Here is a 20,654-nt window from a genome sequence, read left to right on the forward strand (position 1 = left end):
TCTCGCTAGAAATTTCAATAATCGAGTTAAAAGTTATTTCTTGTTGGTGCGTAGTAATACTGTTTTTAATGCTTCCTACCACCAGAGGATAGCTCCACTGCTGGTCCTTAGGATTCACTAGATCAAACGTTTTTAAGTCCAGCGCTTCTCCCAGGTCTTTGTTATTTGTTATAGAGAGCGACTGTAACCAGGAATCTTCCAACCCTGTAATTACTTCGGAACCAATGTCCAGTGTCTCATTGTTCCCCTGGGTGTTGAAATTTGACCGCGGGATTGGGGTTGATTGTTGGTGGGTTTTCACATACCCAGTGTCAATATGTACCTCTGTCGTATTACCCGTAGAGATTGGAAGCTCAGAGTTACTTGAGTTGCCCGTTAAAACCTGTAGATGAGCACCTGGAGAAGTTTCCCGCTCCTGGGCATGTACCTGAGCCATAGTCACGATTCCACCTGCTTGCGAATTTTTGTGCGCTATTGGGCTACTTAAGTAACTGAAGTTGTTTGTTGCCCTTGGAGCAGGGGATCACTAAGCTCTTTAGGAGCTTGGTCCTTTGATGTTTCCTGACAGGGGAGGGATACCCCTGATTGTTGTGTCGGGTTTGTTAACAGCCCGGGCCCCAGCTGCCCCGTGATCAGAGGTTGTGGAATCAGTGGGGTTGGAATGCCCACGTCGGTGTCGGGATTTGAGAAGAAAGCCGCCGCTGGATCTTTCAAAAAGTCTGCCTTGTTAGTGAGTCCTGTTTGTTTGAAGTAGAGCTGAAAAGGAGTGAAGGTGCTACCAGCTGATCCTGTCTGCTACTTTGCGGACTTGGCGCTGAGTGCTTCGCTGAGCACTTTCCCTTTCCTTGCGCCCTCCTTTGGGGTTTTAAAGGTTTGACTTTGCCCTCTGCTAGAATCCTGGGTCGCCCCGATCTCATGGTGGCCATCTCTTGGCCCGGATTGGTGAAAGAGAAGCGCAATTTGATTTTTCCTGATGTTTAAGGTTGCAGGATAACAGTGGCTTACAGCGGCAGGTGAGCGGGGCACCCGGGGGATTCACAAGCCGCACCCAACCTAGTGGGCCACCTCCATGTAACCCCGGTGCACTCTCTCTGCAGCAGTTTACAAAAACTGCTGCGCTCACTGCGACCTGTAGAGAATGGTGGGCCCTGGTAGGCCCTGAGCACTACACCTTCTGCTTAGGTAATAGTAGGTGAAGTTGTACACGCGATGACGTACAGCAGTGGGCTGGGTGTCCAAGGGCTGAATGTTTGTAGGTTTCGTAAGTGAGGAGGTAGGTGAGGAGTGAGGTGCAGTTGGGAGGTGTGGTGGGTAAGCGGGGCACACAGGGCCCACAAGCTGCACCCAGACCTGGCTGGGCCGATTCCGTGTGGCCCTGGTGCACTCACTGCTGTGACTGACACCGCTGCGCTCACCCTGCCTCTCTCAGTAGCCTTCACGGCAACAGCAATGGCTGCAACGGCAGTGGATGCCCTCGTCCGCGTCTACAGCGGCGCCCTTGTTACCGCGTCAGCTCCGTCTCGCTCGCTCCGTCTCACTCAGTGCGTCACTCTGTCTCTCCCGTCACAGCCCTTTCATGTCTTCAGCAATGTGTGTTCTGCTCCTGGGGTCACAGCCTCTCGCTCACAGCTGTCCCAATGGTACCGTTACTGCTATCCGTTTGTCTCCTCCTTCACGGCCGTCTATCCTCTGCTCGTTCACATCTGAGACGCGGGTGTGTACCCCCACAGATGTCCCCCCGATAACCGGCTTTACTGAGACAGAAATATTTTCCTTGGGGAAAGTACTGAATTTTCCCCAAGTTTGCTTGGAAACCATAGACTAACACCCAACCAGGAAGTTAAACTTTGCAATCCGATATGATGCACGTTTGAAATACATCCGTACTTACGGAGAGGCAGGCAGAGGTCTGTGAAGTGGTAGTGTTGGAAATATGTAATCTAGCTGTCAAAAAAACACTGCCATCCAGGAGAATCAGTGAGCCTTCACCCGTGAATACAATGACAAGGTGATGTTTTTCCCCGACTTCACCACAGTAGTCCAGAAAATCAGATCCTCATTTTTGGATGCCAGCAGAAGCTGAGGGGCTTGAACATCAACTATGCCATGATTTACCCAGCATGTCTGTGTGTTGTCACTGATCAAGGGGCAAATTTTTCTCGGAACCAAGCTAAGTGGGGGACTGGTTGGATATGGAGCAAGAGGTGCGAGAGAATACTAGAAGGTTCATGCACGTCATGGAACAGGCGAGGGCGTAGGGGTGCAGCATTGGTGGATCAGGTGAAACAGGATTGCTGGAGGGCAGTAGAGACAGTTGCCAAACCTACAGTCTCTTGCCCTACGTGGTGCACAAAAGAGGATGGGGCAGCCTTCAGTGGGCAGGACACAGTTTGGAGACTGACTTTTCCTTGCATACAGACCAGAGTGGTGATTTACCGGTGGTCATCCCACAGACAGCTGACACTGTCCAGTGATAGTTTTATTCATGGAGGTATAACTTCTTCTTTCTGAAGTAGGGACTTCACTGTGGTTTCTTCTCGGGAGCTGGATGACTGGAAGGTCTCCTTCTGCTTGTTAATTGACTGAAAATTGCTGTTTTTTCCCTCCATCCATGAGGGTGCGGAAGTGGATTGCTGGAGTTCTTCTTTCCTTTTATTGGCAGCCTTTGCCTTGTTTCCATCACCCCTCAAGAGGTGCTGTAGGTGTGTTTCTGGTCTATGTATTTAACTAGTTGTATTTTTATATGGAATCATGTTGTCTTGCTGTTCTGGGGTTGAAGTTTTGGGTTGTTTGTATGGTAGTTGTTGTTTGTAGATGGGACCCTGCAGTTGTCTGTCAGTGCCTCTCTCCTGCCTGGCTATGGCCTCCCCTTCTGCTGCTGTGTTTCACTGGATTTGTGGGGGGTTGTTGAGGTTGAATGTGGGATAGTATGAATGTATGCAAACTTATATACTGGAATGTGAGGGGTTTCAATAGTGTGACTAAGGCTAGAAAGTGTTGGCATAATCTTAAACAGGTGTACATGTGGACCTTTTGCAGGAGACTCACTTGAATGCTAATGAAGGACCGGCTTTGTGCAAACAGTGACTGAACATTCGATATATACTGCTTATTCAGCTTTTGGCAGAGGAACGCTGATCTGGGTGAAACCTGGGGTCCCTTTCCTGGCCACCAGTAGCACTACAGACACAGAGGGGCATTATTTCCGTACTGACTGGCAGGCTAGATGGCCATGATATTTCACTTGTCAATGTCTAGACCCCAATTTTGATCAACCTGCCTTTTTTGAAGCAGTTCATGGTTTTTGGCTCCCTAATTGCTGCATACACTCCTTATTGGTGATGACTTTAGCTGTGTTGCGGATATCAATCAGGACCAATGTCACCGCTGCTGCAGGACTTCCAGAGCATGTGCCTGGCTAGGAAATTCTCTACTTGACTGCACCACTAGGGGTTGGCAGATGGCTGGCGGCATCACCACCCATAGATACAGGATTACTTCTTCCTCTGTGACATGCTTACATTGTATGTACTCCTCAACACGTTTTTGTGTTCACTGGATGTGCGAGGGGTTGTGGTAGATATTGAGTATTTAGCTAGGACTGTCTCCGACCTCAAGACCTTATTGTTATCATTATAATGGCATACAGCGCCCACCTGTATCCCAAGTTTGTGACTTAAGACCACAGACTGGGAGGACCCAGCCTTCCACAAGACAACAGGTGAGAGGGTTAAGTCATACTTTGATGAGAATACGGGCACAGCTGTTTCCCTGCTCACAGAATAGGAGGCATTTAACATGGTCATCTAGGGGCAATGCTTGTCCGAGTAAGCAGGGGTGCACTGCACTCTTCTCCATAATATCATTACCCATGAACAGACACTTAGAATTCTTCAGCAGAGGTGGACAGTGAGACCAGACTTGCAACCAGAACTGTTAGAGGCAGAGGAGAGGGTGGAAGAGCATGTGGATCACCTTTGTTTTGTCTATAAGGCTTATATGGTTAGGACGCGTATGGAGGGTGACAAATCTGGGCCATTGTTGGCTTGGCTGGCTGGCTGGCTGGCCGGCCAACCTTGCTAGGCGAGGCTCACCAACCCTGGATGTGGTGACGCCTGAGGGATCCAGCCTGTTTACGCAGGGCAAGATTAACCAGGCCATCACTGGTTACCTTTATGCGACAAGGGCTGCCCCTCGGGAGCAAGACATCCGTGGATGGCTCACTGTCCTCTAAACTTGTTACCTCACATGGGAGATTGGTGAACACAACAGAGGAGGAAATCCAGCCTGTAGTCCGGCAGATGGCCAACAGGAAGGTGCCCGGAACAGATGGCCTCCTGGTTGATTTTTATGTAGCCTACCTCGATATTCTGCCTCGTGGCTGCAATGTACCAACATGCGCTAGCGGCAAATGTACAGTCCCTCCCCCTGACAGTGGTGAGAGCTGATTATAGCCCTGCTCAAACCAGGGAAGCTGGCTACAAGTGTGATGGCATACCAGCCATGTGGGATCCTGGTGCAGCAATTATTACCACAAATGACAGGGTTGGTTCCAGCTGATCAGTTTGGATTAATCCCAGGCTGCTGCACAGCCCTTAAAGCCCAACAGTTGCTGGCTATTCTGCAGGATGGCCCTTTACTTTCTGAGTGGCCGGGGGTTTGACATTGGGCTTTCCCCGAGCGATTCTGCTGATGGGCCTGGGCTGGCTGATGGGCACTTTGTTGACTACACAGTCTTGCTCTATGCAAATGCAGAGGCAAGAGTCCTCACGGACAGCACAATCTCTGCACAGTGTTCTATGGAGCAACAAGGGTTTCCATTACCCCCAACACTCCTCACCCTCACAGTGAAAGCCTTAGCGTACATGTAGCGGGGGGACTTATAATGGCAGCCAGAACCATGAGCTTTCCCACTACATCTCACTTTATGTGGATAATATGATAGTCTACCTGCACGACCAGCACACTGAACATGTGAAGGCAGCACAACTCCTCGCAGATTTTGGTGAGACCTCTGATCTATGCGTGAACTGGTTCAAAACCAATCTGTTTTTGGGCCACAGAGAAAGGGTTCAACCTCCCAATTTGAGTGAGATGAGATAGGAACCACAAGTGGGATGATATCTGCAGATCCGAGTTTATTGCACACTCCCTGAACTACTGGAGGATAATATAGAGATGGCAGTGACGACCTACCAATTTGAGTGTCCCTGCCCCTCTTGGTGGCAAGCCACGTAGCAGTGGTCATAATGGTGGTGATGCCTCACCTCCTTTACTTTTTTGGGGTTCTTCCACTAGTGATACCGCAAGCTACATTTAGGCAACAGGACACGATCATAATTGATTTTATTTGGAACAAGGGTCGGTGACAGGTGGCATTGGCCAAAAAGCAACAAGTGTTCTCGGACAGTGGGCTGAATGCTAATGATTCTGAGTCTTATAACCTAGTGGTGCAGCTGTAATGGTGTATGTGCTGGTATACTAGGCAAGAGGCACTTGGAATGTTGCAACTCCCACACCCCCATGTCCCCTCTGCTTCTGCAGCATAGGATCCTCTACATGGGGCGGCATGACCTCTCGATGCTCAAAACTTGCTGGCAGAGTGTGCTCAGACAGGGGCAAACATGGGGCTCGTATTTTCCAGATATTGCTGTTTTGGTCCTTGTTGCACAGTTAGAGGGAGTAAAGGAAGAACACTTACAGGATTGGGAGGTAGTGGGACTAGATACAGTGGCCACAATATATATGGATGGTGAGTAGTGGCCGTGGATCGCCTGTCTGGGCCGTTTCTACTCTATGGTACCCTAACTGTGGTGATACATAGTATCTGGGGGAGAAGAACTGTGGAGCTGCAGCTACTCCACAGCAGTCAATTCTTCTCTGCTGCCACTGACACTCGCTGACTGGTCTCAGGACTATATGGTCCTCTGCGTGGGGGCCTATGCTCTCCTGTTTCTGTGTTGCGTAAAATCTGGGAAATCTGGGAAACCAACATGGGGTCCCCCCTGACAGACAGAGACTGGGCTAAGATAAGGGAGGCTGATGTGTGGCTCAAGTGGAGAAGTGTGGCTCAAGTGGAGAAGTGTGGCTCAATTGTTAGAGCGGCAGACCCTGATGCAGAAATCTGGCCCGGGACCAGGGTTCAATTCCCGCCTCGGTGGGTCTTGGGCTCAATTTCCTCAGACCTGATCATTCTCGCATCGGTGCCTAATCTAATTCATGGGTCCCACTCTGTAACTCTGGCCAATAGCTTGCTTAATCTCCACAACGGCCCCAACAGCGCTGGGATGCCTGGCTTCACCCTGGAGGTTGCCCATGAGTGGGCACCTCACAGGGAAAAGCCAGGAGGGGTTCCACAATGGTATGCGTACAGCGCCTTGAGACCCTAACGGGTGAGTAGTGCGCTATGCAAGTACGAAGTTAACAGTTTTTTTATTTTTTTATTTTATTTTATTTTTACAGGCTGCACTCAAGATATCTTGAAATGACTTAGTCTCATACACTTTTATGTCCTGCATCGAAACTACCTAATGTCTCTAAAATTTGGCATTTATTTCCCACTGACTTAGCCAGACTGCATGCTGCCATTGTCACTATGGGGATGTCCTCCACATGGTTTGGGCCAGCCCTTTCTTCATCCTGTATTAGTCTGAGGTGATATGCCTGTTGGCGGAAGTTACAGAACGGTCCCTGACCCATTCGCCTAGGATCTGCCTGTTGGGCCAATATCCCCCCTGGCCAAACATAAAGTTACTATTCAGTTTATTGACCTGGCTCTAGTACTTGCTAAATACCAGATAAGATTACGTTGCGGGTGGGTGTACTGCGCTGGGCAGCCTGAGAAGGTACGGCACTGCTTTGAGAGGTGCACCAATGCAAGAGACCTATAGAGTTTGCAAAAGCATGGGACACAACTCTTGCTGATTTTCAGGGTGGCGAGGATGAAAATGATAGAGAGGACACTACCTAGGATGCCCACTTGGGATGTAGCCCTTAGAGGGAGGCCTAGTGGATAAGATTCAGCCCTACTTATCGCCCCCAATGTTCGCACTGCCTTGATAAACACCGAGAGGAGATTGACTGCCACAGAAAACGCAAGGGGGTATGGCTTGCCCAATTTCTGACCTACTGATTTATTTTAGAAAGAGAGGGGGGGGTGGAGCCCCCAGGGAATGGGGGTGAGTGGAAGGTTGTAAGTTGCTTGGTTGAAAGGATTGTTCATTGATTTAATGGGAGGCCTTGGATGGTGGCTCTAGATCCCTCCCTCTAGGAGTGGTGCGCTACATTGCTACACTTACTGGTCATAATTATACAGCATGTGCAGGTGAGGACTGGATTAGTTATGCTACATTTTTTTACCATGATATGCCTATGCCATTGGACTGCACTGAGAACTGCATTGTTACTACTTATAGGTAAGATGGTGGATAGATGTTTGCTAAATCACAAAAAGAAATTTGTTGAAAAAAAAAAAAATATATATAAGCCTAACAGAAAGAGGCAAGTCACCCATCCACCTCAGAAGAACACTTCTATCACAGCATACCAATTGCCAGTGTCCTGCAAAACTCAGTTTACCGTGAGAACAAAAACAATAATCTAGAATTCTGAAAAAGATGAATTGTACTAGTAAAAGGGGAAACACGTTAGTAATAGGAATCACCCCAAAAGAAAGGATATCTTCTAGTTATCATGTCAGATTGGGTAACGAGTAGAGAGAAATGTTTGTAGGTCTGCAGATTCAGAGAAGTCCATCAGTTTTCCTTTATACATAATTCAAAACCTCACAAGACCAATAAAGGAGAAAGGTATAAAAAGATTCCTCCACAACTGATGCAGTGCCAGAAAACCTTTCTGTCTGGATGCTCTCTCTTTGGAATAACTGTTATACTTGTACCATTTCATTGTATGTTATGAACTATCTTCATATGCTGCAAGATTAAATCAGCGTATCAATATCACAAGGGCCTAAGTATCGTTGCCCTGGGGTGTTTCGAGAGAATAGCAAGATTGTTCACTGGCTTGTCGGGGAGATTCTATGCACTCTTTCTATCTCAAAAAGTCTTTCTTGAAGGTGAGGTCCTTAGTCAAGGATATCCAAAATTCCAAAAATTCAGCACAGGAGTTTGCATCACGTTCCACATTCTCAGGTTGGCCAAAGATTTTCAGATTACCTCTGTGATTGCAATCTTCAGGTTCTGGCAGTTCCCTCAGTAACAAATTAAATGTTTGCATTTCCACACCTGTTTTTTCATAGATGCATTTGCACCTTCAAGAATACCAATTCTGGATTCAGCTACTGTAATTCTACTTGCCAGGACTTTGCAGTCATTACATAAAGCCTGGCTGTCCTGATACCTGGAGTCTGTATTTGCTGTAGTTTCTTGAGCCACATCATGTAGGGCACCCATTCTTAGTATGATAATGTCCATATTTGTTGTTGTCTCTGATTTAGATTTGACTGGTGAGTCTAGGAGTGGTGGTTCAGCTTTTGTGTGTTTTTTTTAATTTTTTTACTGGATTTGGCATCTTTACAGTCACTATTGTCTCTGCCCTCCTTGTTTCTGGAATCTGCCATTGTAATTCATCACTACTGTGGACAAAGTAAAAGTCCTAGTAGCCTGTAAATTGAGTACCAGCATGATTGAACCTTTTTGGGTATAGAATGAGCCCCTAGAGAGGACAAGTAGTCCTACCAGATCTATGTCACTTGAGTGAATTGAGGACATGTAAGTTATCCTGAAGGTGAGAAGCAAAATACCAAAGAGATCAAAATCAAATATACTGCCACTGTAAGAATAAGTAAGGAGTCTTCTTGTAGACTTGAATGTATTTCAAATAAGAACATGTCACATAAAGGCCAGTAGCCAAGGGGATAGTCAACCCCCAGCAAACCGGAGTTGGCACAGGTACCCCTGTCGTAATCGTGGCCTTAGGATTATGGGTGGCAATGTGGGACATCGATCCGGAGGAGGGAAGAAAACTGCGGACCTCATTTTGACATCCCAATGGTTATGTCCTATAACTTCTTCCCAGAGGAATTGGTAACTCCAGTAATGTGAAGTTACCAGGTATTATGTGTGAGATCCTGAGGCCACCTTTAGAAAGGAGGAACCACCAGGTGACTGGTCCATAGTCCCAGGGTATTCCTCGTTTCACACCCAGTATTTCACCAGGATGCTCCACCTGCTTTTACCAGCTGAAGCCTCCTAAACAAATACTATCTTTGGAGTTACTGCAGAACATGTAATCTCAAACTTGTAATAAGGTCCAATATATGTGTTGTTCAGGGCAAGTATAATGTGGCTAGGACATGGAACGGGCCTTCTTCTTAGGTGCCCTTTGGTTACTTTAACATGAGTGCCGCTCAAAGAGCTATGTTTTATATGAAGAACAGGTGATTTAGCCAAACCCTTAAGATTAGATTAAGGGCCTAATTTTTACTTTGGTGGGCCAAGGACCGCTCAAGCTGCAGTAGCAGTTGGACCGCCACACTCCTGGTGGTCCGACTGCCATATTACGAGCCTGGTGGTCAAGCTAGTAATATGGCAGTCAGACCACCAGGAGTCAGGGGATCATGGATCCTGGCCAGTAGGGCAGGTGATCATGTATCCCGGTGGAGTGCTAGCTGTCGGAGTTGTTTTCAGCCACGGTAGCTCTGAGTTCAATACTGCTGTGTTGACCATGAGTTCCCTTTCCACCAGACTTTTCAAGGCAGGGTCCTCGCCATGAAATGGCTGGCAGAAAAGGAGTGCTGAGGGCTGCAAGGGGGCCGCCACACTGTTTCCACTGGGCTGACTGGTGGAAACCTCCTAATATAGAGGCATTCGATGGTCAGCCCAGTGGAAACATTGTAATTGGGCTGGGGAGGAGTGCCAGCTCCGCCATGGTCTCCTCCCCACAGGTCTGGCAGGCCTGCGGACGGGTCGCCAGACTCATAATCGGGCCCCAAGTATGTTTCGGAGTACAGGAACCCGGTCCTTCCTGGGATGCACTTTCTGCACCATTTCTTTTAGTACCAGGAAATTCTCAATCAGCAGTTTGACAGGGTCTTGTGGGTTTAGAGACTCATTCATTGAAATGTAGTGGGATCCCCCTTCTGTGGTTACAGTGGACATTTGCTAAAGACTCATTACCTGTGGTGCTCTTGCTCAATGTATAGGATAGCTTTATTTTCTTGTTCGTTACAAAGCATGTTCTTATCACTTTTTTTAATCTGTTTGAATAAGGCTTTGTATATTATGTTACTGTAGTTTACATGGTCACATACAACTGGTCTATCTAGCATCCGACTTTAATTGGCTTGAAAAATAGAGGCTCTCTTGAATTATTGACAGGTTAAACCTTCCATAATTATGCCCTGATTATGTGTGGGCTGGAGCTCACACCCGTGCAATAGCCTATTTGCAGTCTTTCTTCTGGGTTGTTCTGGCTTTATGCCACCTAGTAATTACCAGGTGTGGTACAGTTCACATCCCTTATTAAAGTTCGGAAGATCAAACCTTCCAGAATTTAAATGGAGGCTAGTAAACGGCATTTACAGTGACATGAGGACTATGGACCAGTAAGCCACATAATTTGCATGCTACTCTCCTAATATGCATAGTAAAGTAAGTGCAGTTTCACACCCCATAAATTTCGAATTGTGGAGAGTTGGATTTCACCATGAGAGATAAATTGTACCTTGCCCCCAGGGGTACTCATAATCAAGGCCTAAATAAATGTGTAATTAAGATCAAACAATTAGGTCAGAGTTAAATATCCCATCCTGGTTCTTCATATTTTATTTTGGTATTGAGGCTGTGCCCAAGGCTACCTTTCAGTTGAATTGTTTCATCTCAGGCTCTGTCCCATCAGTACTAGCACTTTTGTTTTGGTGTTAATTCAGGCATGCTTAGTAAAATTTCTCCAGTAGTAGCTGTGATCCAGCATTCAAAGATACCGGCCAAACTTTCACAACGGCTTTCAGCAATGATGCAAAACAAAATGATCCCTTCCCACCAAGAAAAATATGATGCCGGTCCCCTGAGTCTCCCATATTTCACAGTTATTCATTGTTCTTCTGCTGAATGGGGACACACTGAAGTTCTGGGGACACCCTGACAGGTTGCCCTTCCCGGTGCCACAGGGGCTGCAGGGCTTGTGTTACACTCCTAGCTCTCAGTCACAGGAATTACTAAAGTGTCATTGAGCTGAATCTAGAATTGCAGACTTGCCAATTGATTAGCCATGTCTATGGGGGCCTATACTGTCTGGTACAGCACTGCAGCTCCTTCACATTATATTTTCATCACCAATGTTTTTGGCAATCATGGACATTGATGTCATGGAGTATGGAGTACAACAATGGTGGGATGAAGTGGAAATCAATTAGAAAAAGTGATGACTGAGAAGGGGGATTGTTATGCTTCTCCCAGGTGATATTTCTTGTGGACTGGCAACAAGCTCAAAGAACCTGCAAGTAGCAGTGTGCGAACTGGGGCCTAGCACGTACTACTGCTGCCACTGTGGTGTAGGGAGGCCAACCTTTCAGGGGACCTTTATTCAACCTGAGACCTAAGAATATCTCTGGGATGCTGGAGTATCAGAAACCCCATTATGCAGAGGGCCTCTATCATTTTGTATTGCACCACAGTGGGCAGAGCTGCATAGTCTTCTGATTCACAAGTATTTTTTTAAAGGTTTTTTGAGAACTGTCATAAGAAATTGGGTTATTGGTTTTGGGGGCTGGGGACACCCCTTTTGGGCAACAACCAAAGTTCTTGTCAGGTTGAACCACAAAAAGTCACTTAATTAACTTGTGCTTAGCCCTTTGGTAGTTTAGCCAAAAAGCAGTCAGGCTTAACTTAGAGGCAATGTGTAAAGTATTTATGCTGCACACAAACAGTAATAAAGTGAAAACACAGCACAAGGACCTTCCCAAACCAATTTTGAAAAATAGTGTACATTTTTATTAAATAAAATAACAGAACAACAAAAATCAAGAACGAGAGAAATTGAATTTTAAAAGTTTTAATGAAAAAGTAGCAAAAAGTACAACTCGTGTTATTTGGTCAACCTGGTTTGGGGGAATGTCACAAGTTCAGGCCAACTGCAATGGAGCATGGGTCAGATACAGGTCCCCATGTTTGTCACTCTGAAGTGCTACCTTCTCAAGTCTGGTGGGAAGAGTTCTGTTTGCATTTGAGGAGGCTTTCTGCTTGAAGAGCAGGTCCAGCATTGCGGATGGTTGTACTTGTAGTATGAAGAGAAGGTCATCACTGGAACTTTGCATGGGCGGTTGCTGCAGGCTGTTGTTGCTGTAATGTGAAATGCAGGGGTTGCATTACCAGATGTTGCAGTTGTCACCAGGGATTCTTGTCAGGGGGCATCGCAGATAGGCAGAGTTTCAGTGCAAATATGATTGTTTGCAGTTGTGAGGAACCCAAATTTCAGAATGTTCACCTTTTTCTTTAGGAGGAGCTCTCATTAATGCCAGTGAAGGGTCAAGGACCTATGGGGCACCTTTGGGGATCAAGAGTCACTTGAGCAGAGGCCGAAAGCTGTGCTCAGGCAGGTCCATGCAGGTCTAGATGCAGCTGGTCAGTGGGCAGTTCCAGTATGGCCTCTGGAAGCTTGCTTTGTCCCTGTAGCTCACACAGAGGGTCAGCCAACTGACCCTTTGAGTCACTGTGATTAGCCTGAGATCAAGTCAAGCAGGTGCACACTTACTTCTTCAGACAGCAAGGCAGGATCTCTGGCAGTAAGGAAGACCTTCTGAATCTTCTACAGGTCCACGAGTGTTCTGATGAGTGGTTCCTAGGGTTCCCTTTTTATACCTGGTGCAACCACAGTATGGGTGAATTCCCTGTCCTACAATCAAAGCTGTTTATGGTGAGTCCTTCCCTTCCTCTGGTCCCTGCCACACACTGTCTAGGGTGGAAAAGGGCAAGCCTAGTGTCATATTCTTTTGTTTGCTGTCGGCAATGCCCATTGAAGTGTAAGTGAGGCTGGCCTACTCCCCAGCCTCCTGTCCACATTCAAGTCCCATTGTCTCACTGTTTGGAAGCAATACACAACATCAACAGGAGATCCATTCACAGCATATGGCCAAGAACAGTGGCAGAAAGGCATAGTTGTTTTGGACAAGAAAAAGGCAACTTTCTAAAAGTATCACTGTCATAATTGTAACTGAAATCCTACATCACCATTAAAAGGGAACTTAAATGACATTTTGTTTGAGTGCAAACAGCATGTCTCTATCTGCTCTCAATCTGAGGTTAGCACTTATTAAATTTAATAAGGTAGCCCAGTGTTAGTCAATGGCAGAGGCAGGCCTTACGACAATAATAAATTACCTTAGGAGTTTTTTGTTGATGGAACATGTAAAACTTAGGTGCACATGTCCTCCTTTTTAAATACAATGACCCTGCCTTATGAGTCTTTAGAGCCCACTTTAAGAGAGACTTATAGGTATTCACTGAATACACAGGCAGTTCTGGTACATGTTTTACAGTGCTGCTTTATTCAGTGGCACAAAGAGATCTGCTGACCACTATTAGCATTACATTTACAGGCCTTTCCTACAGGTAGTACATATTGCTAGGTACTTACAAGTAAATCAAATATGCCAATTAGAAGTAGACCACATTCACTGTGTTTTAAGGAGAGAGCACACTCACTTGAGCACTGGTTAGCAGGGGTAAACTGTACAGAGTCCCAATGCCAACAAAAACGAGTTCAGCAAAAAGCAGTAAGTGAAGGCAAAATGTTTGGTGGAATACCACCCAAAAGTTGTCAGATCTTAAAACTGTGATTTGAACAACTTGCAAACTCTAAAATAAAAAATAAACAACACCTGCAATGATGATTTACAGCAGCAGTTCGATTTCCTAATACTTTGAGGTGTCATTCATGGCTTTGGCTAAACTTCTGCTGCACTCTGAACCCACCCCGTGCATGTCATCCACCACCCCTTACATGCCCTCTCACATCATTGTTTCTCATCCTTGGCTCTTGCACTGACTGATGTGACCCTTTGCAGCACTCTTACCTTCCTTGTTGGTAACAGGACCACTCAGAAATATCCTGAAGCAGGTTGTTATCATTTAGAAGCAGCAGTGGAGTCTTTGCTATGCCTTCATGAATGATGTGAAGTTTGAAAATGCCCCAATTCTGACCAAGAGCAAATGTTCTTATCTTCCTTTGGCCATGCAGGAATGTTAAAAATGTGTCCACTCCTACCTACCTGACTAGAGGTCCAGAGTTTAATTAAACCGAACTGGTATGAACAGAAGAGCCAAATAAGTATGAAATTAAGACAATATAAGCAAAGAGAAGAATGGTGAAGAAACTGGTATATGTGTGCTACATGAGCTATGTCTTCTGTATAAAGTGCTGTATCTTTTCCTAACATCAGGGATATGGAATTCCTATCGCCCGACGCGCAAGACACACTGTTTGGGGTCAAGAGCAACAAGTTTTTATGTTTATTTTGTCCTTAAGACAAGTAGACCCACTCCACTGCAGCACAAACCCTTTGGCTGCCAGTTTACAGAGAAGGAAATTGTCTGCAGTTGAGGTAATAAATGTGACCAAATGTTAATGCTGTTCGAACTCCTATTTATGGTTCAAAAATTAAAAGCCTTCATTATTAGTGTGAGCACTGTAAATAAACGTTTTTAGGTCACACAGCACTACTGGCAGTGGCTACAGTAAAAAAAAAAAAGTGTACACACTTGTTTGAAAAGTTTAACAGTATGAGACTAAGTGGAATGCTCTCAGAATGCTCTCTAATTATATGCAAATGTTTGCAGCAGCTTGTAATCAAGAGTGATTTTTTGCTTTCAAAATTCAATGTTCTGAAAAAAATGCAAGTAGGAAAACAAATGTTTCGCTTCTATGAAAGATGCTATTTCTTTGAAGCGTCATGTAGTAAAATGTGTTGATGCATGCTAGTATTTCCAAAACATATTCCTAATGGAAAGACAGTGTAATCATTTTCAGCAAGATTATAAGAAACATAAAATAAACGAGCACTGGCAAAGCCAACCGATCTGAATCTTTTTTTAGAGTCTTTTGGTTTTGTCAATGAGGGCCTTGTTTTCACTGGCTTTTGTAACACTTTATTGTTCTGGGAGCTGCCAGGCCCATACATTTGTAACAAACACTGGCAAAAACAAAAACATTTTTGTCCTCAAAAAGCACACATTGCCACTAGTGGTGTAACAAAGGCCCCACAGCCCCCGTCCAGGGGCCCCCCTCAGCACAGCACCAGCCCTGAGTTGGTCTGGAGGAAGGGGCCCTCCATATTCTTTGCAGGGGGCCTCCCTCCAGTTTCATTACAACACTGATTGCCACAGTGGTTCGTGGCACTGCACAAAACTTCTTTGTGTGCCAATATGCTCCTTGTGGAAGAGCAGACTGCAATCACTCGCAGTAAAGCCAGCCAATAGATAAGGAAATAGATGTTTATTAAAAACAAAGGCCCAAATTTAAGGATGGCCTTGCGCCATTTAACGCTTCATTAGCATCATTTTTCTGATGTTAACGTGGCATTAGTTTGCCAAAAACGCTGCACCATATCTACAAAGTGGCACAATGCATGCACTGCGCCACTTTGTGACCATTTGTGCCACATTATGGATGTGCAAAGGGGTGTTCTGACACAAGGAGGCCCGCAACAATGGCGCAATCAATGAAGTCTACAAGATTTCATTGTGACTTTTTTTATATCATTTTTAACGCTTGCTTAAAGCAGGCGTTAAAAGGACGCACGGTTTGGAATCAATAGGTCTCCTTGCAACTTGCTCCACTAGCATCAGAAGTTTTGACGCTAGTGAACCAAAGCGTCACAATAGCATAAGAAGATTGACACTATTGTACTTAATTCCGCAAGGGTGCACCATATCTTATATAGTAGCGTTAGGAGGGGGGAGTAAGAAAAGTGCACTTTACGATGTGAAGCACCACTTTCTTGAATCTGGGACAAAATGTCTTTGTTAACGCCAATAATTAGGGACCCAATTAAGGAATGTCACTAAAGTACACCCATGGTCTATGTCTTTGAATTAGAGACTTTCATGAATTCACAAGAACTTACAGAAGTAGACCAGGAAATCGTACTCCTAGAAAATATTTGTGAACTGTGTTTTAGCACGAGCAAATATGCATATGTTGATTTGTTCATGTGAAAATCTATTTACAAGTTCACTTTCCCTCCAACCTCTTTTTTTTCTTCCTCCAAACCTGGAAGAACTTCTACTTTTGCCCTTGTCAGGTGTCAATTTCCAACCTTATGGGAAAAGGTTATAGAAGAGCAGGTGAATTCCTTAAACATGCAAGTTAGAAGGTTTGCAGACTCAAAGGCATTCCAGCCCTGGAACTATTGCTTACTGGTTCCTCCAGCCCCAGTATGTAGCTCTGCAGGAAGGTGGCAAAATAAGGAAATTGCTACAGTAGGGATTGAAACTGCAAGTATTCAAGCCCTACTAGAGAAGTAGCCCTGACATAATCAGAGAGGCTATTATCAGAGCTCTTACATAATGAGATTGCTGCCATCATTTGTCACCGCACTACATGGCACTAAAGGGACAAGTAGATTTTCTTTTACAGGACAAGTAGATTTAAGAAGTAACCTGCCCCATGGACAAGTAGATATTTTAATAAATTCTACACCCCAGCAACATATAACCTTCAATGTCTCATTATAACACAATTATGAATTTCTGACTAGCACTTTGGGGAAAGGCCAGATGCAATCTAAGACATTTACAAGGAAAGGTAGGATCCAATTGAAGGTAGAATCTTATACTCCCATTTGCACTCTGCCATGTATGCAGTACTTATGCGTATGTCTCGTAGACCTCAAAGAACTTGAAAATTATAGTGCTGGATTGTTGACTTGCTCAGGGAAAATTGAAAAATTCTTCCAGGCTTGAGGTTAAATTTGACACTCCCTATTTTCCTGCGATTATTTGGTTATGATCCTTTCTAGAAATTTGCTATGAAATGGAACATTTGAGAAAGCATTGTTGTCAGGTACCACACTGAGTCCATTGTGTATTTCTAAAAAGGGCAATGCTAATTGTAATCTTAACAGGTTGAGAGACTAGCTCATGCGGCAGCCTCTTGTACACAATGGAGCAGATTTACTAACTTTTAGCACAATGCAGGGCAACAAAGAAAGTTGCTACACTGCATTGCGCATGGAGGAGAAAGCATTTCAGAGCCATATTTACTAAATATGGCCAGCTGGTGCTCTCTTTTACTGCCCTCTTCACTTGCACCTTAATGCAAAGATGTGTGCATCAGCAGCAGCCCATCCATATGGACTGAGCCGTTATGCCCCTCCACCGTTTACCAGGCAAAAATCTCTGTTAGGCTGAACAAAGATTCGCCTAAGAGACATTCTTCTTGTTCTGGTCAAGCAGCCAGGAGTTTGACATGATAAATGTACATGCCTCTGACTGCCTGAGCTGAACTTTTCCAGGCTGAGGATTTTACAGCCTGTGTGTGATCTCTTAAGCCTGGCAAAAGTGCCTTGAGGCCCTCCCCCATGTGATGAGGGGAACATCACTGATTGCCTCGCACTTGGAAGCTTCAGTTTTAAGCACTGAAGTGTCAGAGCAGAGTGTCAATTTGTAACACTTAGGCCCTCATTTCAACCGCCAGGGGAAATGTGACGGTAGTACCGCCAACAGGCTGGCGGTACTACACAGCATATTTTGACCATGGCAAAAGGGCCACGGTCATACCACCGGGACCGGCAGAATACCGACATGGTGGTCCCGGCGGTCGTAATCCACCAGGGCAGCACTGCCAGCAGCGCTTCCCTGGGGATTTCGACTCCCCTTACTGCCAGCCTTTCCATGGTGGTGAACACCGCCATGGAAAGGCTGGTGGTAAGGAGACTCAGGGTGCCCCTGGGGGAGCCTGCACTGCCCATGCACTTGGCATGGACAGTGCAGGGGACCCCAGGCACAGCCCCATTGCGATTTCCACTGTCTACTTGGCAGACAGTGGAAAGCGCGACGGGTGCTGCTGCACCCGTTGCAAAGCCATATTGCCGCCAGCTGTATTAGGAGCCAGCTACAATTTACGGCCCTGTTCCCACTGGGCCGGCGGGCGGAAACTCTGTTTCCGCCCGCCCACCCACGGGGATGTCCAGATGCGGCCGGCTGGTTCCTGGCTGCATAGGCTGCCGACTGTCGTTCCAAGGTTGAAATGAGGGCCTTAGTCTCCGAGTGGGGTGGGGTCAGCAGTCTCACCCCCTCCCATCCCACTCTGTGACGAGTGAGGGACTGCTGGCTTCCTTTATAGTTGACCTAAGGTCAGGCAGTGAGGGAGGGGGATCGGTCCCAACCCTCCTGGGAACTTTGAGGATTTATCTTGGAGAGCTGCAGTAAAGGTAAGTTTTATGCATGTGTTAAGTTTGGTGTGTACATGCATGTATGCATGCATGTATTAGTGAGTGAGTGTTGTGTGTGTGTGCATGGGTGAATGCATGAATGTGAGTATGTATGTGCGCTAGTGCGACCCCCGCCCTCTCCCTCATGAAATTATCAACTGTCACTAATGTGCATGCTGTCCAACCTAGGTTTTGTACTAAAAACATGTCTTTCAAGTACAAAATTCAGTACTTGAAACACATTTTTTTTTATACATTTGACACATTGGATGTGCGCTCTAGAAGACATCATGCATGCAATGTCTGAAATGTTTAGAGAAATGAAAAAAACTCTTGTTGTTAGGGTCTTCCTTAAGGAGGCATTTTTTTGATCCAAAGCCTAGTCTCACAATTTTAGTAAATAGGGCTTTCTTTGAAAACTACGATTGCTTCCACTGAAATAACCCTTTCACATCCCTTTGATGCCAAGTGGTGCTCTGCAGACTTTACACCACTTTCTGTCAATTTACCTGATGTTGTGGCAGCGCAAAATATTGATAAATCTGCTTCAAGGTGTGCAATTTCTTGAGCAAGATTTATGAAGTATTCTATGATGCATGGCGATGTGGAATAAACTTCCCACACATCAAGCTTTTGATCTGGTTTGCTAATATCACAAACTTGATCTGTTCCATTAGTTTGAGAAAGGATTCTATGAATTTCACCAAGGTATGCATGGGTAATCTGGAAGTAAATGTGTGATCATCTTGTGTTTCACATTAGTATTTTCAGACCTGGACCCCACTGCATTACCACCTTTGCAGAGCTCCATAGCAAGATGTTGCACAAGATACAGACAGACTGCTTGATCTTTATTGTGACATTCAGACCACATCACTGTACGTAAATCATATTATGGGAGATCGGAACTTGCAGAGTTTCACACCACTAAATTCTGCAGAGTTACATGAAAACTGCGAGATTCTGCGGAGTTCCACCAACAGGCGGAAATCGGCATGGAACGATGTTCGTGCTGCTTCTTAGTGTCGGCAGCTCGTTCAGTGCAAACTGCACCATGCAGTGTGCCAGAGAACGCTGCTTCTTGAGCTGGTTTTGCTGCTGTTCAAGTAGATTTTTTCAACACAAACAGTCGCAACTGCCCATGTTTGGAAAATCTCGCTGGGTACCCTCTTAGCAACAGAAAATTGTGCTAGGGGATGCCAATTCTTGCTTGCAATCGGCAACTTACCATTTGCGAGCCGCACACAAGGGAAAACTTTGCAATTACAGGGTTAACGCAGAGTGGCCAAATTTCTGCCAACTCTGCTGGCAGAGCAGAATTTATCGCCCACCCCTAAATCGTAGCTAGTGTTGCCCTAACCCACTGTTTAAAAGTCCTCTCCCACTTTTAGTCTACCAGGGCTTGCATTGATCCTCCCAGAGCACCCTATACAAACTTCCAGCAAGCTGTGGAGCCACCCACAAATTGATCCAAGCTTTGAAATTCACTTCCTGTACACCCTCGCTGAGAAAGAGCATGCCTGAAATTTAAAAGATTAGCAAAAACTCACCAATTCCATGGAACATCACTGTTTGCAGTTCTTTTAATAGCTCCACCCTGGCCCATGCACATTTGAGGGTTTTACAACAGAATCAGAAGATGTTTCATTCTTCAGTCACAGAGATATTAACTAATTTGACCAGAATCACAGGATGGTAACCCAGGGTCAAATTTCGAAGCTGGTTCCCCGCTCTCCAAAGTCAGTAGCAATAGCCACATCTGAACTGGGAGGTATTTGTTCTGTGTCGCCATAGAGCAACCTTTACCCACCTTGTACTTTAGCTCTTTCTACTTCCCTCCCAGCTGCAGTGTTTTAGAAGGGCCGTAGTTTGGTATGAGCACTACTTAAAAGCAGTAAATAAAAAGGAATAGGCAGAAAAACGTTTATCACTCGTATTAAAAAGAAAAACAACATTCTCCAGCAGCTTGCTAATCGTGTAGCCACCAGCCACTGCTAGAACTCGCTTCTCAGTTTATCAAAGACGAAGCCAACTCACTGTCTTTCAGAAAGCAGTTAAACATACCCTCTTTCTACAGAGGTTCAACTCCTTCATCCACCGCCAGGATTTACTTGCTAGACTAACCGAAGGATACAAAGTACAACAATTCGTTCACAGCCCCCACAATACATATCCACCATAGCTATAACTTTAGCAGCTTCTGTGGTTACAGACATCCTCAATGAATAACTTAAAAGTTTACATTTCAAAGTGTACCGGGAAATGT

At 45.5% G+C, this 20,654-nt stretch overlaps 1 protein-coding gene and 1 long non-coding RNA gene across 2 annotated transcripts in view; one reads left to right on the forward strand and one right to left on the reverse strand.

The window, feature by feature from the left end:
• The window catches only part of LOC138268342 (SLAM family member 5-like), a 160,895-nt gene that overhangs the window by 139,945 nt on the left and 296 nt on the right, over positions 1 to 20,654 (reverse strand). The window lies entirely within an intron of this gene.
• The window catches only part of LOC138268343 (uncharacterized), a 91,713-nt gene that overhangs the window by 40,059 nt on the left and 31,000 nt on the right, over positions 1 to 20,654 (forward strand). The window lies entirely within an intron of this gene.

Source organism: Pleurodeles waltl, chromosome 12, assembly GCF_031143425.1.
Source record: "Pleurodeles waltl isolate 20211129_DDA chromosome 12, aPleWal1.hap1.20221129, whole genome shotgun sequence".
In the NCBI taxonomy this organism is placed as follows: Eukaryota; Metazoa; Chordata; class Amphibia; order Caudata; family Salamandridae; genus Pleurodeles; species Pleurodeles waltl.